This window comes from Engraulis encrasicolus, chromosome 11 (genome assembly GCF_034702125.1).
Source record: "Engraulis encrasicolus isolate BLACKSEA-1 chromosome 11, IST_EnEncr_1.0, whole genome shotgun sequence".
NCBI classification, from domain to species: domain Eukaryota; kingdom Metazoa; phylum Chordata; class Actinopteri; order Clupeiformes; family Engraulidae; genus Engraulis; species Engraulis encrasicolus.
The window spans coordinates 41,463,307-41,478,982 of record NC_085867.1 but is presented as its reverse complement, the minus strand read 5'-3'; the positions used below and the strand labels follow the sequence as shown (position 1 = coordinate 41,478,982).

The 15,676-nt window shown below is 42.6% G+C and overlaps 1 protein-coding gene across 2 annotated transcripts in view; it reads right to left on the bottom strand.

The window, feature by feature from the left end:
- Window positions 1-14,459, bottom strand: part of ctif (CBP80/20-dependent translation initiation factor) — a 138,389-nt gene extending 123,930 nt beyond the window's left edge. For both annotated transcript variants that reach the window (XM_063210651.1, XM_063210652.1), the window contains exon 1: window positions 14,317-14,459. The gene's annotated coding sequence lies outside the window, so the exon portion shown is untranslated. The remainder of the gene's footprint in view (window positions 1-14,316) is intronic.
- Between the last annotated feature and the right edge of the window lie 1,217 nt (window positions 14,460-15,676).

The window sequence follows — 15,676 nt, the reverse complement described above, 5'->3', positions numbered from 1 at the left end:
GTGCAATACAAACATTCCAACCCCACTCAACGGGCTAATTCCTAATCCCAGCGCCAGACTAGTAGCACTCAGCTGCTTATTTATAAACAAATAAAGGCCTGCCCTATGGCTTTCACATGCTAGCTATTAAAATAGCTACTGTAGAGCCTAAAACGTGACCCTACTGCCCCCCAAAATTACCCCAGCGCGCACATACAAACAAATACAAAGAGAGAGAGAGAGAGAGAGTGGGGGGAGAGAGAGAGAGAGAGAGAGAGAGAGAGAGAGAGAGAGAGAGAGAGAGAGAGAGAGAGAGAGAGAGAGAGAGAGAGAGAGAGAGAGGAGACAAAAAGCTGAAAAATGTATCAAAGTCAGGTTTTTCGCAGTGCATCCCAAAAACCATCTTGAGGGGTGTTATGAAAAGTATCAACCGTCAAACCGCTCCAGATGTCCTGTAGAGTCCTGGAGGGAGTGTGTGACATAACACTAACAGCATAGTGAGAGTCAGTTGTAAATCACAGGTGCTGTGTTGATCTTTGCTGTTTGTTCTCACACTACACTTCTCCACCTTCCATCCTTGTCACAGGCCTGAGGCTTTGTTGGAGATCATTCCACAGTGCAGCTTCTCGCCTATAGCTAATTTCATGCACCTTTACTTGATTGAAGACCTGATTTGCTACAATACATTGGGGGTGCATTCCAATATGGGGACCTGCGTCCTCCACTTGTGCTTCTGGCCTCGTACCAGGAAGTAATACGTCGTGATGACATCACTGACAACAACATTATATTTCATTATATCGCAAAAGCTCAATTGTAAAGTCATTTTCTCATTTGCAAACTGGATGGTGAATGAAGAACAGTCCCACAAAAATTGTTGTGGCTAGGCTGACATCGGGGAAACTTAACTGTTTTCTCCACGGAGGCGGGGCATCAGCAAAACGTGAGGTCACAAGCACAAGTGGAGGACGCAAAGTCGCATATTGGAATGCACAATTGGTCGAGTCTCGACAGATGAAATCATTCCACTTGCACATGGAAGAGAGACACTGTGCATGTCATGGCGAGACTTTCACTATTTGAAGCACAATAAAAAGAGTCACTTCTACAGTAGAGTAGGCACTGTACACCACCACACACCATGGTCAACCACTGATTTGCATTTACGTAAGCTATACTTTGCTCCATGCGTTGGGAAAAAAAGTATTTAAAATAACCCTTGCTCTGCGGTGGCTGGAATAGGCTGGTTTTCATTAACATTTTTAAGATCCTATAGTAGGATTTACTCCAAGTAACTTACATTTCTGATTCGCATAGGCATTTACTACTTTAGGCCTGCCCCTGAGGCTTAACCGTCATTCACTATGCATGTTTGAGTACCATGAAAAGCACTATGCAAAAGATGGGTTACATAGTAAATATGTATTGCTATTGTTATCATCATTCTTGGAAACATCTCTGTTACAAACCGGTTTGATGGTGTATAGGGGTAGTTGCATCATCAGACTAGCCTAGTTGCGTTACTCAGTGTTGAACGCACACTTGGTGACAGCCAGCTATGCTAAAGAGGGCCAGCAATTTCCAGCACATCTTTTAATGTGGCACTGATATGAGGCTCGGATGTATTTGAGGGGAAAGCTGCTTAGTCTGAATATTACAACGTCCAGTCAGAGGTCTAACATGAAGGGAATTAAGAAATTAATTAAGAAATGAGTACGTGGTCAAAGTGCAGCCGTCACAATAATTCATTTACAGTGCATGCTGCTGTTCGCTGGTCAGTCATTTCAGAATCAGATCATGACCCAAATAAGCCAGATTTCGATTTCACCACACCACCGTGACTGTTGCCTCCTTCTTCAGAAGCTAGCTAACCTGCTTAGCAATAGGATGCGAGTGACCACCATGTCCAGATGCCAGGTGGCACGAACAGTGGTACAGTACAACACTGTTTGAAGGGGAGGTTGGCAAATCCCCCCCACCCACACCCACACACAACAACCACCCAGACCCACATACCCACATCTTCATTGTCAAGCACTGAGAGACAATGGGAAGTATTGTTTGAAAGGCTTGACCCAATAGGGCTGGGGGGGGTATCTAGCTGTATGGGGTTGCTGAGGAGAATGCCCTTGCTATGGTGCTGGATAGAATACTACCCAGAATGCTGCTGGGTAGAGCACTGGCCCACAAAAAGTCAATGCATTGTATTATGCTGCAGCTACACAAACACGTCAAACATGTGAGTAGTGTACCCTCTCTTAAAAGATCAAAAATACGATACGAAAACACTGAAGGGTCATTCCACGCCAAATCAACAAGAGACCGCGCACTTAGGTCTCAAAAAATTCTGAAAATATTACCAAGTGTACCCGTGGTACTTAAGAGAAACACTGTAAATTTATTTGAATGAAAGATGTATACTCTCCGTGTTACAGCCAATTTTACTGGGGGAGGGGGGTGCCCATTTTGTTCACACTATTTTTTTTGTCAAAGTTCACAAGCCCGTAGCTCAATAACTAAACCATGTAGGAAGCTCAAATTTGGCATGCTGGTACATAGATAGGAATAGTTTGTTTCTAAACTGTCAGTTTTGGTCTGTATGATCCTGCATCGTCATAGCATTCCCTCAAAGATGATACAAATTGTACTGGAGTTTTTGGCTGTGCTCTGTTTAGGCCTTCAGAAGACATATTTGTGCCCAACATAGCCTCTTGATTTTTTCCCCTTGTAGAGACAAGTAGGAACACTCTCATAAAAAGCTATAAATAGAAAGGAAACCCCATCAGTGTTTGACCAGAAGACCTCACAAGTTGGACCAATCATTTTGGGGGTCATTTCAGAGCTCCAGAACCCCTTGTGGGATTGTCCACAGATTTTTATGTTATTTTTTTCTTCATTCTCCATGAAGTCTTCTTTTTAAGAATGCCAATTTGACTTGTCTTATGTGATGTTTTCTTTTTTAATTTCCACCCTGAACATGGGCAAAATGCAAAAAGAGAGCAACATGATTTCGATAACATTTAATGTAAATACTAAATAATCAAATGCAAATTTTGCCCAGACATGATCACCCGAGAGTCCCTGTGCAGGGATCCAGTTATCCCTTTCAATTTCAATGATTTCAGGAGCGTTCAATGTGGGAGCAGGTTCGCACACCAAAAGAGACAGTAGGTCAGGCACAAAGAGTCATGTTGTTACTTTTTTTGACCAGCAGATGGCAGCGGAAGAAACGCATAGAAAACATATTGCTCTCAATGTGCATGTTGCCCATGTTCAGGTTGGAAATTATAAAAGAAAACATCCCATAAGACAAGTCTCATTGGCATTTTTAAAAAGAAGAATTCATGGAGAATGAAGAAAAAATAAAATCTGTGGACAATCCCACAAGGGGCTCTGGAGCTCTGAAAATGACACCCAAAATGATTTGTCAGACTTGTGAGGTCTTCTGGTCAAACACTGATGGGATTTCCTTTCTATTTATAGCTTTTTATGAGAGTGTTCCTACTTGTCTCTACAAGGGGGAAAAATCAAGAGGCTATGTTGGGCACAAATATGTCTTCTGAAGGCCTAAACAGAGCACAGCCAAAAACTCCAGTACAATTTGTATCATCTTTGAGGGAATGCTATGACGATGCAGGATCATACAGACCAAAACTGACAGTTTAGCAACGAATTATTCCTATCTATGTACCAGCATGCCAAATGTGAACTTCCTACATGGTTTAGTTATTGAGCTACGGGCTTGTGAACTTTGACAAAAAAAATAGTGTGAACAAAATGGGCACCCCCCTCCCCCAGTAAAATTGGCTGTAACACGGAGAGTATACATCTTTCATTCAAATAAATTTACAGTGTTTCTCTTAAGTACCACGGGTACACTTGGTAATATTTTCAGAATTTTTTGAGACCTAAGTGCGGGGGCTCTTGTTGATTTGGCGTGGAATGACCCTGAAGCAAGAGAACTGACACAACTACACTTAATGTGTGTGTGTTCACTTCACATATACACTCATATGACCAACATATCCTCCCTTCAAACATCTAACTAGGTTCTATTCAAAAACATGGCATTGAGACAGTTGAAACAACTTGTAAAATCCAAAAGCTTGAACAAAAGTTCATCAATATACAAAAACAGGACACCCATTACAAAACACAGCCTATATCCATAAACAGAAACAGACCAAGCGCGTTCCTACGGTGGCCCCGCAGCCGTAACTGTGGTTAGAATAGAAACGGGCTCCACATGCTATTCACATGCAGACGCCACTACACACAAACACTGCTGATGCAATGCAACTGTGACCTCTACTGAGCCGGTCAACAACACCAGCCATTCTGTAGTAGGCTACTGCTGCCGTGTGGCGTTCATTCAACCTTGTGCTTGTGCTGCAAACTGCATAGTTTACTTGCTGGGACCACATGAGGCTGGTCAGTCACCATCACCACGTTATTCCATATTGCAGTTTATTGCTTCATCCACTTCAACAAAGATCCACACACATAGAGGAAAACAGTGGTGTGTACTGTGTAGTGTAAGCTTAGCCTACAGCAGCCTCTCTCAATGAACATAATTATGCAGTTATGCAGCCATTATGCTGAACATTGCCCTGTGAATTTGCCTTCTGCAAATACCCTTACCCAACAGAGAGGTTCATCAGCATAATACACGTAGGAAGGAAAAAGGAAATCCTAGAAAAAAAAAGAGGAGATTCAAGCGATAACCATACAATTATGCTCTGTATACAGTGCCTTCAAAAAGTCTACACACCCCTCCTCAAATGTCAGCTTTTTGTGATGTATAAAATTGACAGAAAGACAAATAAATTCACAGCTTTTTCCACCTTCAATCTAAACTATTAACCTGTACAATGCAATTGAGAAACAAGCATAAAGCTTTAAAGGGAAACAATAGAAAATAAAAAAACTTCAATTAACATGGTTGCATAAATATACACACCCTTAAATTAATACTTAGTTGCAGCACCTACGGGCTTCTCTGGACCATTCCAAAACCTCAATCTTACTCTAGTGAAGCCATGCTTTTGTAGACTTAGGCGTGTGCTTGGGGAAATTGTTGTTCTGAAAGATTAGTTCCTCTGCATCTTCACCTTTCTACCAGGGGGTCGGAGGTTTTGTGCCACTACCACGGCCCCTGTGGAAATGTTCATAATTCCCTCCTCCCTAATGAGGGCCCCAGTAACATCTGAAGAAAAACAGCACAAAAGAACAATGCTGCCACCACCATATGTCATGTTAGGTATGGTGTTATTGCGGTGATGTTTTGCGCCAAACATACCCTTTTGAATTATGACCAAAAAGTTAAATCTTGGTGAGGTAAATTTTGCAAAAAATACTTCTGTAATCTCCCAAATGCATGTGGGAAGATGTGTTATGGTCAGGTGAAACCGAGGTTGAACATTTTGGACATAATTCCAAAAGGTATTTTTGGCACAAAACATCACCGCAATAACACCATACCTAACATGACGTATGGTGGTGGCAGCATTGTTCTTTTGTGCTGTTTTTCTTCAGATGTTACTGGAGCCCTTATTAGGGAGGAGGGAATTATGAACATTTCCACAGGGGCCGTGGTAGTGGCACAAAACCTCCGACCCCCTGGTAGAAAGGTGAAGATGCAGAGGCAGGGCTCCAGACTAACTTTTTGCACTGGTTGCACTGGTGCGCCTAAAAATAATTTTTAGGTGCACCAGCACAAAATGTAGGTGCACCCACATGTTTTCACCTATGCCCACACACACATGCACCTCAGCTTTAATTTTAAAAAATAAATATATATAATAACAGTAATAATAATAGTAGGCCCATATTAATTATTATTATTATCATTATTATTATTTTAAAAGACCTGGAGCCTTCCTTGTGCTATAGGCTATCCAAATGTGCTCCTTAAAAGACAAATGTGCTCCTTAAAAGACATGACAGTAGGCTATAACTAGGCCTACCACATCTTGGCTACAGGTAGGCTAAGCTTTAATTTTCTGCAATAAGACTACACACACGACACAAGCACAGGGTTCCAATATGAAGATAGATAGATAGATAGATAGATAGATAGATAGATAGATAGATAGATAGATAGATAGATAGATAGATAGATAGATAGATAGATAGATTTCAAACCCAGTTAAAAATGCATGTTTTTTAAAATTATTAAGTTAGACACTAATAGGCTATGTTAGTGGAATCCGAGGTAAATTGGGTTTTGTATTTCCCCATTTTTGAGCGCTCTGCATGATGAGTGTGGACGGTATCAAGCGCTATACAAACACGACAGCACAATTCCGTGCGCTCTCTCTCTCTCTCTCTCTCGCTGTCTCAAGGTGCCTGAACGATGCCTTGTCGACAGATAGGCAGTAATTAGTCGCTATAAAAAAAACTTTCACAGAAGTTCCGAGATAGCGTGTCACCTGTTGTTTGGCCAGCTCTGCCCGCACGGCTGAAACGGGCCATTCTCCGCGCACCAGTCTGTGTTTATGTTGTGGCCAATTGTGTTTGTGTGGCTATGTTTAAAACATCCTCAAGCCATTTCGTTTTTCCAGGGATTGTAACACTCTCGTCCGTTTCAACAGACGTTGAGAACACTAACTCGCTAGCAGCACATGTGAACTCGCTTAGCGACTTGCGAAGTCGAACATTCTATTCTGAAACGTCGCCGTCGGGCTGCCTGTCAGCGAGAGGGAGAAAAGTTCAGCGGAGTTGAAGGAATGACCGCATTGACGCGTTTTATTTTGTGATGAGTCACTACTGAAGACTGGCTAATAATTGTATGCCCACTAAAATGGGTGTTTAGCATTGCCTATTCATTTTGTTCTACTGATGGCTGGTCGCACCGGTGCGCCTAAAAATATTTTTTAGGCGCACTACTGAAAAAAATGGGCGCATGTGCGACCAAATTGGTCGCACTCTGGAGCCCTGTGCAGAGGAACTAATCTTTCAGAACAACAATTTCCCCAAGCACACGCCTAAGTCTACAAAAGCATGGCTTCACTAGAATAAGATTGAGGTTTTGGAATGGTCCAGAGAAGCCCGTAGGTGCTGCAACTAAGTATTAATTTAAGGGTGTGTATATTTATGCAACCATGTTAATTGAAGTTTTTTATTTTCTATTGTTTCCCTTTAAAGCTTTATGCTTGTTTCTCAATTGCATTGTACAGGTTAACAGTTTAGATTGAAGGTGGAAAAAGCTGTGAATTTATTTGTCTTTCTGTCAATTTTTTACAATTTTTTACAATTTTTTACATCACCTCTTACATCTCCTCTGTTGTGTTCTATGGGGTGGTGTGCTGGGGCAGCAGCATCACAGCAGCTGAGGCAAAGAAACTCAACAAACTGGTGAGGAAGGCTGGCTCTGTCCTGGGCTGTAGCCTTGACACTGTGGAAGTGGTGGGGGACAGGAGGATGACGACGAAATTGTCAGCAATCCTGGCTAACACCATCCACCCCCTGCATGGAACAGTGGCAGCCCTGCTGAGCCCACTGAGCAGTAGACTCCTCCACCCAAACTGCAGAACAGAGAGGTACCGCAGGGCCTTTCTTCCCTCTGCAGTCAGACTATATAATAACACTAAGTCCCTGCGGTAGCCTTGGGGATGATGATGATGATGGTGTTGATGATGATGATGATGATGATGGTGGTGGTAGTGGTGGTCTTTTTATCTTTTTAACTTTTTAACGTACTTATTTATTATTGTCCTAGTACCCTCTCCTCCATCTTATGAAGCTGCTAATGCACTTTTTACAATGCACTTTCACTTTTAATAATGTACTTGTTGTTGTGGTTTTTAACAGAGACATTTATATTTTCCCCTAACATCTTTTTAAGTATTTATCCTGTGTTGTTGTATGTACACTGTCTACTGTCTCTGCACAATCTGTATGTTACTGCTGCAACAAATGAATTTCCCCATGGCGGGATTATTAAAGGCATACTTACTTACTTACAAAAAGCTGACATTTGAGGAGGGGTGTGTAGACTTTTTGAAGGCACTGTATGTCCTGTATGTGTGTAATAAGGTTGAGGTTGTGGCGGTCGTGCTGAGAACATACTGTATGTTAAAGCACCATACCGTAGCATCCCAAACTTTATCTCAAGATAAGCAATTTCACAAGTCATTTATTTTCATACCGGTAATAATCATATTAATCCCTGAGCCAGGCATTAACAAGTAAGTGTGTTCATTTGTAAGTAAGGCATTGCATTCTACCCATGTCTATAACTCTAAGCTGGTTTCAATGATTAGCTTACAGAAGTTTTGTGCCGATTATTATTATTCATGAACATTTTTCAAGAGTGGTTTGAACAGGCATGTGATTTGGTTTTCCCCTCTCACTATGTGTAACTGAGGTCTTCCAGTGCAGTCCACCACTTGAGTCGGGATTCGACTTCGAAACCTTCCAGTTCACGCTCCAGTTCGGGCATGGGAGATACTGTACGATACCACTGAGCTAAAGGTCCAGACCAATAGCTAAGCGCTACGGCATCTGGATGAAGCTATGGGAGGGAGGTTTACCAACAAACTTTTCAAGCTGCCATCCGTTACACGCGATATGGGTCACCTGTAATTGGAATAGGGTAGTAGAATCTGGATGTTGAGTTGTATGGTGTGACGGTTGCCTAATAATCCTGCATAACATTTATAACAACTGTATAACCTAATATTTACATAACAGCAGGCAATACCTAAAATATGGTATAACCTACTTACTTGCATGCACTCTTCTCTTGGGAACCCTATGTTAAAAATCCACTATGGGCCTGCAAAGTATGCAGGCCTTACAACGGTCTGCATCTACATTATGCAACATGCAAAATTTGCTGGCAGGTAGGCCTGGTTTACGCAGAGATAACAGCACAGATATTCTGATAGGCAAGTTCAATCCCATAGGAGATTGGCTTAGCCTTTCTGGAATTCAAGGAATCTAGCACCTATACCTATAGCCTACCCAAGACACACCTAGTCTCGGATCAATAGGCTACCCCTTTCATTATGTTGGAGTGAAAGAACACACCTTCAGTGTAAACTACAGTATTGCTGAAAGTCACCATTGTAATTCAAACAAGGCCTTATATTTCCATAGCTTGCTCTTTACAATAGGCCCTAACTGACAAGTAAAGCAGCAGTCTATATTAGTCTAGACACATTTTTCATATTTGTGAATGTTAGAAGCATTTTTTAGTAAAAGTTGGGAACCTATGTACTTAACATAATTTAAGTGTGCTGAATTCAACTAGACTGGTTCCCAAGCTGGATTTTGAGGTCTTGACAGTTAAATTTGAAAAACAAAATGGCTGCCAAAATACGCTATTTTTGACAGAGTATTTTTTACCAAGTATTGCTGTAGTTGGAAATAAATGCTCTTTTCTAACATTTTGTGTCCCAATAATGTTTCTTGATGAATGTATCTACTATAGAGGATTTTAAAAAGTATAAAATAGCTTCTAGAATGCTAATAATGCTAATATTGTAGGTGTTAGCCTAAACGTTTCAAATATTAAGCACTCCCTAATAAGATATTTGTAGCCTATGTGTGTTTATATGGTTAAGAAAATTGATATAAGTATTTTAGAAATGCTTAGCATGATGTGCAGTATTTAGTGTTCCCAAAAAATCACTTTAAGTTGCTATTAGCTCTCTGAAAACTGTCCAGGAATCGCTAGATGACACCATGATATTACATATAACATAAGTTATTTTGTGTCATTTTGAAAAATGTTCAGACATATTTTACATATTTTATAAGATACTATTGCATACATTTGAGATAGTCTATACATGCTACTCAGCCTGATTGTTAGTGGCCAGACATCTCTTGAAGATGATGGAATTGGTAGCAAGGAAAAACTTGCTCAAAGTACAGTTCTGAATGAGGCTTAAGTCCTTGTTTATTGTGTCAGTGATGGCAAAAAATGGACTCCGAAACATGTCGGTCTTGCTTGTACTCTTCATCAAGCTATTGGGTAAAAGACCTAATACGACAATTCAACCTGGCAGGTCATTGTCTGAGTTACAACCAGGTCCTCCAAGTCCAGATCCTCCTTAGCTGAGAGCACTGTAAAAACACTGAACCAAGAGAGTGGTGCCATTATTCCAACAAACATTGCGGCAGATAAATTCATCCACTACACATGTGATAACATTGACATCCTGGATGAAACACTTGATGGGAAGAATACTTCCCATGCAACACAAATGGCAGCATGGCAGAGAGGCCAACCAATTGATGATTCTGTTAAAGATATGAGGTGTCCACTAGACTTAGGCCCTACATTAAATGTGCCAAATCCCCCGATGGAACTACATCCTCTCAGGATTACTCCTAGGACATTCAAACCAACTTTTTCAGCACCCATTGCTGAATCATGCTTTGGAAAATCTGGAGAGGAGCATAAGTATGCTAAACAAGCAAAGGCCACAGACCTAGCTTTCTTCTTGCACTGTCAAAACGTAGACATGAAGACTTCTTGGTCAGTGTTCAATCAGTCACTGTCATCAAAGGAACAACAGACTGCTGCGTTGTATTTGCCAATAGTCCTACTATGCGCTACTGCACACGTTTTGCACACATTTTGATACTTTGAATACAAATGCATTGTCATATCTTCACATTTTGGACAGGAACATACAAGTTTAGCCAGATTCTGATCAGGCTATGAAGTGGGTAAATGTCACAGGCAATAAAAGAGCATCATTGCGATCACAGAGACAGCCTCAGCTTTGTGTAGGTGGACACTCTCTTTTAACCTGAGATCACACATTGCAGATCAAACATATGGAATGTACAGTGTCCTCCATGGCAGCAAGAAACTTCACAATGACAGAACCTATTCACCACAGATTAGAAACAATACGGAGTAAAAGTTCTTTACACACATTTGTGCGCACCCAGTTCCTTGGAGTCACGTCTCCTGACTGAGGTCACAAGTACCCTGAACGACACGAGTTACGAGAGCTTGACTTGTTCTAGCCTGCTCTGTCTCTTTCTTCTCTTGACTACGGTCGACCACTGGCAACACATTTCAGTGGAGTCAGACTCTGACTCCCCCCTCGCAAAGTGCTTCGATCTCCTGCCTAAGGTGGACGACTTTTCATCCCAACTCCCTGCCACCACAGAGAATCTCATACAGCAGGGACTGACCACCACCCTAGTGGCTGATGTGGCTTCCCCAGCTTGAGCAGCTGCCTCGGAGCCCCTTGGGCATCACCGCAGGCCACTGCGCTTGGCACAAAAGCGCACCCCGTCACCAGGCATGGTGCACTTGTAGGCTCCAAAAGTCCTGTATAATGCACCACGAGCGCCTTCGCCTGATGCCTCCCTTTTTCCCCTCCTGCAAGGAGGTGAGATTTCTCAGGGTTTGTCCAACCTTAACCCACGGGGCTCAGGGGCCTCAGCTGAGAGCGTAGGGGCTTCGGCCCCTCCTGCTACTTTCCTCTCTCCTGCAGGTTCGAGTCTGGCACCGGACCAGGAGGACATCCCCCAGCCCAGGGGCCACCTGCCCCTATGAGTCTGGCAAGGGAACATTTGAACCTAACCGGTTTTCTGGATAACGTTATCAGGACAATTCAAGGGGCCAGGGCCCAATCTACTGGGACACTGTATAACCTGAAGTGCTCTGTCTTCGAACGCTACTGTGACCAACGCGACAAGACAACTTCTCAGTGTTCAGTACCGATGGTGTTGTCCTTTCTACAAGACTTATTGGGGGGAGACAATGCTTTACCATTTAAGTCTACTTTGCAGCGATTTCATTGTGCCATGTAGGATTCAGTTCCAACACTCTGAGTGCCCATCCACTAGATACTTACGCCCCGTGCTACGTCACCTGGGATATCTCTCTAGTACTGGAGGCTATGTGTGGGGCCCCTTTCGAGCCCCTCCAAGAGGGGTCTCTCCAAACTGCTTTTGCACACCACCTTTCAGATCCGTGGAAGAGAGGGGACAACACAACTTCTGCCCTGTGCACGCTTTACGCATGTACATGAACAGGACTCACTCTTTTAGGAACACTGAGCAGCTGTTTGTGTGCTTCATCAAGCCCTCTACAGGGCTCACAGTTTTAAAATAGAGGTCTCCAAATGGTTGGTTCAAACCATTGCCCTGGCATATGAGTCCAAGGGCCGCCAACCCCCGGCTCAGATTAGGGCTCACTTAACCAGTGCGGTCTCTACATCTTGTCCTCTCTTCAAGGGTGCAGCAGTTTCAGACGTGTGCAGAGCGGCTGGTTGGGCCAACCCCACCACCTTTGTCCGGTTCTACCGGCTAGATGTGACCACATTGCCACAGGAACATAGGGTTCTGGGCACGACCACTGATTGTCTGTAGGGTGATAGGAACGCTATCCTTACAGGAGGCTCTTGGAGTTCTGCCTAGTTTGGACCAGCAATCGGGAGTGATTGTAACTCTCCCATAGATATGCGAACGATTCGACTGAAAGAGAACATTAGGACATGAACATGTCCCCGGTTCTCTGAAGGAGATGAGTGAGCCATCTCTCAAGACACCCTCGTTGCCGACAGCCGAAGAGAGGTTTGCCATCAAAGTGGCTTATTTTTGGTTTTGAGAAAGTGGACATCCCGCCCACAACGCAGTTGATTGGACCTTTGGCGTGATTGCAAAGGTCTTCAGCTAATCGTACAGCTGAGAGTGTGCTCCCATAGAGATGGCTCACTCATCTCCTTCAAAGAACCGGGGACATATTCATGTTCCAATATTTAGTTTTTTAGATAATACTATCTTCTTTCTCTCTCTTTTTCTTTCCAAATCTTATTGAATGACAATTGTGTATGATAATGTGCTTTACGGAGGCTATTGCTATTGAATGCCAGTTTACGAGGATATCACATTATAAAAAGGCATAATTATAGTAATTTTTATCTTTTTGCCATGACATTTTGCCTTTGTGTAAGTGTAGGAATACATCTTAAATGCAAATATGTGAGCATTGCACATTTATTTCCATGGAGAAGTGATACTTTCTAACGTATTCTGCCCAAAATCAAGAATTTCGGCGGCCATTTTGTTTTTTTGCCCATTTCATGGTCAAAAACTCAAAATTCAGCTTGGGAACCAGGCTAGCTGAATTCAGGGTACTCTAATTTTCTTAGAAAACTAGGTTCCCAACTTTTACTAAAAAATGCTTCTAACACCCTTATAAAGGGCCTTTTTCTGGAAATGCTTCTAGTCTATATTACTAACCTGAGTCATTGCCATCCATATTACTCATGATGACGTTATTTACACTCACTGGATACATGCAGGCCTACTAGCAGCATCTTAAAAAAGCTTCCACAGAATCCGCTTTATAAGCCCATTCAAAGGATGGAGGGAGTTATACAATGTATCCACGTGGACCATGGCCACAATGTGACTGGATACCCGACACAGCTGTTTGAATTAGACTGCTCGGTTACAACACAAAGGGGGTCAGTGCAAACAAAGATAACTGTCAAAACAACGGTTGAGTGTAATGCTTGCTGATGGTTACGTGGCTCAGAGAAAACGTGTCGGCTCGTGCCCGCAACTATGCGCACTGACCACATCTGTCCGGCCTGGACTCCCCGCCCTACATTGTTGGCTGATACGCCTGCTAGCAGCACTAGCCTAGCTACTTAATGAAGGTGATGCAACCTACCGGGCTAACTCGTTTATCGCCTTTGTCCACACTGAGCAACGGCAGAAGATGTTCCATAATGCCTTTTTATTGTGGGGACATGTGTTTGCTGTCTACACAATGTAGACGAACTTGTACATAAGCTTGCAGCAGGAGGTAGACATACTGATTGGCTAGCACTAGCGCTAGCGGAATAACAGCTACTCACAACAATGAGACAAGTTTGCAAACAAAGCTTTCCACACACAACACTGTCAATTGATGTCACTACAGCTGATATGTGTGCAAATGTGTTAAGCTAAATGAGTCACAAGGTAAACAGACATGAAGCAGGCGTTGACGTGCGCCAACAGATCACAGGGCAAGTTGTTGGCTAACGTTGGCCCCCAATTTATTAATGACAGCAAATGACAAGCGGACTTGTCAACAGGTATGTCTGAAAGCATCTGCCGGCTGGTTCAGCCTTTGGCATTTGGTGAACGACTGCCACTGGGAAGTTGCTTTCCAAGCCTTGGCACGGTCACGCATATCATGGCACAAGCTAGTGACTGTCAGTCATATACCTTCTAACCAGCTGGCCATGGGGCGCTATTACAAGTTGCACAAAAATCCAGCGCAGTGTGTCTCGCTACATGCTGAAAACAGACACCGGTACAGAGCGTAACTTCACTCCTTAATCAGCGGCATGAAATAAGAGTGCTTACCCAAAAGTTGGATTCAGGCTGACGGAGAATCCGAAATGTCCTTCGGAATTTAAACTGGCGGTGTCATTGGGATGTTTTTCTGGGGACAATATTGTGTTCTGAGGGAAAAAGATTAGGCTGCGTCCCTGACACGGGGAAAGGGATGAGAGGGGAGGGAGGGAATGCAGGAATGTGACGTTTAGTCCGGTTTGCTGACAGGAGTGTGCATGTGTAAAGTGGCATTGTGGGAACTGGAGTTCAGTTGTGAGCCAAAACATTTTCATCATGCCATAAATTAGACATCATCATAGGGCTCATGTATTTCTTAACATGTGTATGCCACTAAATTATTAGGATAGATTGGTTTGTTCATTTACAATTTCTCTTTTGGTTAGTAATACTTTTTCAATTAGCTGTTTGGAATTGTTGCTGTGTAAAGATAGGACTCACCACTGCTCTGGAATAGACGATAGGCCTACCTGAGTCAAAGCCGTCGTATCGCTAATGTAATTTTCAGGGGTTGATTTTATTATTCAGACAACAAAGGGTCGAGATACAACTGAATTTGTGGCGGACGCTATACCCACAGACGACCTCTGGTGGACGACACAAAGTTACACAAGTTGCTGTGACTCCTAGGAAAAGATGGACCTCTTGTGGCCAATTGGTAGGCCTACACACTGACATTAACAGGAGTTGGGGATTTATATGATTGTAGATGTTTGTTTGTTTGTTTGCTTGCTTGCTTGCTTGTTTTCATCTATGCTGTTGAATTTTGGACACAAAATCCAAGTAAATATCTGTTCACCTGAATTAATGAGACTTCCACATTGGCAGTAGTAGCCATATGATTTATCTAGGTATGTATAGGTCTATAGCAGTGTTTCTCAACAGGGGTGCCGGGGCTGATAAATGAATTATATAATATAATACATATTTGTCTTAATTGATAAGTTAATGTTAGTCAGAGGAACCTTTGACGTCTACAAATGTGTTACTTTTCTAAGCTTGTGTGGTATCGGATGCGGTGCCATGTTACGGCTTGTTGGTTTGGGGTGCCTTGAAATTTTTCATGAATTGAAAGGGTGCCTCGCCTAAAAAAAGGTTGAGAAACACTGGTCTATAGGACAAAGGGATAACATTAAGGACACTGGTAAATGATTATGTATAGCCTACCCCTTTTTAAAATCAGCCTACTCACACAGCAAACATGCAGCTAACAGTCCAACCTCCAGGGGGACTAAACCCAGCAAAAGTTATCAACCATTTAATTTTGTTTTGTTCTGTTTTGACATGTCACATTTAGACATGAACTAGCATAGCCCACCACTTGCATTTTTTGTTCAGTTTTGTTTTGTTGTTTGAGAAATCAGTGTACAAT